This window comes from Lucilia cuprina, chromosome 4 (assembly GCF_022045245.1).
Source record: "Lucilia cuprina isolate Lc7/37 chromosome 4, ASM2204524v1, whole genome shotgun sequence".
Classification (NCBI taxonomy): Eukaryota; Metazoa; Arthropoda; class Insecta; order Diptera; family Calliphoridae; genus Lucilia; species Lucilia cuprina.
The window spans coordinates 10,840,777-10,842,480 of record NC_060952.1 but is presented as its reverse complement, the minus strand read 5'-3'; positions in this window follow the sequence as shown (position 1 = coordinate 10,842,480).

Below are 1,704 nucleotides of genomic sequence, written 5' to 3'. Positions count from 1 at the left end.
AATTTTTTGATAAATTGGACAGCGTGTTAAGACAACGAACGAACGAACGATTGCAATGTATGTAAGTAAATATGTATGACATAGAGAAAACGCAATTTATGGCATCTAAACTGAAATATACATAAGCAATATATACATAAATTCTTACAAACATGCAAACATAAATATAAACTATAAAATCTGGTGAGCTTAGTATTTTTCTTCTTTATTTTCATTTGAAATTTAGCAACTAGTGGGAAGGTATCCGAAAAGTTTTGTTTTTAAAAATTTAACAATTTACATATTTTCTATACTTTACGAACTTAAAACTATAGCCTAAACTTAATTTTGTTATGTAATTTATACAAAAGTCGTTTATTTCTTTTCATATGTCATATATATTTTCAAATTTTTAAATATTTCAGACAGGTTAAACTTCTCTAAACGTATTTACTATATAAGTAGATACATTTATATTACACAACACACCCACTTATGTAGCACTGGTTGCTGTTCGCAGTTACAAACAAATTGATTTTTTTCCATTCTATAATATTATGTGTGTATTACATTGTTCCAACACCAACACAAGTCGTACTCCTTTATTTGATCATAAATATTGTTTGTACTTTTACTCTTTTGTTGGTATTTGTTTTCGTGATTATACAGTGTCAGTATGTTTGTATATTCTTACGAATATATTTGGTTGCTAGTTTTGTTGGTCCTTTGGTTGACTGGTAAAGAAGAAAAATCCTTTTTTAAGTCATATTTGTTATTAATGTGTTGCCAGCGATTTAACAGTTCAATAGGGCATTTATTGGCGAAAAGAAGAAAGAATTATATTCGTATACTTTTAGAAGTACTCTGTGTGTAAGTGTTTCTAAGAGTATTTATTATTTTCCCTAAACGGTTGAAGGTATTTAAATATGTTGGCTTTAGTAGTCATATATTTTATTAGGTGTTATTTATAAACATAAATATGTATAAACAATTAATTTAGGGTGCAACTGAAGCTACAAATTATCAAAAGATTCTAAACGGTAAATGAAAAGGTAAATTTATTATTTTTATATTAAAGATAATAAAAATATAACTTGGGAACAAATTATAAAATTTATTTTAAATATTGTTTATATTTATATTTTTACATACTTCCAAAAAAGAGTTTTAAACATTTATAATTAATTTTTTTTATTTTTTTATTGCATATTCATATTTATAATAATCACTGCTTTTAACAGCAAAACAATTTGTTAGACAACATAAATATTGCTAAAGTTTTGAAAGCATATTTATTTGACTTGAACATGTCCAATAATAAATATGAGCATTTAAATATTTGTTTGGTTGTCTGAGTTATGGTCAAAAAGTTTGAGTTTTACTTATTTCTATTCTGTTTAATACAAATAAATACGACAACGAATATTTTAGAGTTAAAATGTTTGATTTGTTACAGTGACCAAAGAGTGTAAAAATTATTATTTAAATTGAAAAAATTCCAACAATATATTAAATATTTATGTACGTATCGACTTGAAATATATACAGTAACCTGTTATGTCTATTCAATAGTCTAGTCTATTATCTAGTCTATTGTACAGTATATAGTGTAGTATAAAGCTATAGTCTAGTCTATAGTCTAGTCTATAGTCTAGTCTATAGTCTAGTCTATAGTCTAGTCTATAGTCTAGTCTATAGTCTAGTCTATAGTCTAGTCTATAGTCT